Raw genomic sequence first — 285 nt, 5'->3', positions numbered from 1 at the left:
CAAAGAGGCAGTTTTGTGGGCAATCACAAGGGGAGTTGAGAACGACCCTTTGATGGTGATTGATCATGGATGATCATGTCCTAGGCTTCCTCTGTGCCCTGGGAACACACTCAAATGGTCAGGAGGGAAGGGAGAAGGCCGGACTCCATTCTCAATGCATGAACAGCCTTAAGGGAAGATGTGTGTAGAAAGGCAGTTTCATGGGCACTGAAGGGGGAAGTGATGGTCGACCCTGTGATGATGTTTGATCATGGATGATCACATCCTGGGCTTCCTATGTGTCTT

This window comes from Brassica oleracea, chromosome C9 (genome assembly GCF_000695525.1).
Source record: "Brassica oleracea var. oleracea cultivar TO1000 chromosome C9, BOL, whole genome shotgun sequence".
In the NCBI taxonomy this organism is placed as follows: Eukaryota; Viridiplantae; Streptophyta; class Magnoliopsida; order Brassicales; family Brassicaceae; genus Brassica; species Brassica oleracea.
Note: the sequence above shows the minus strand (reverse complement) of the source record.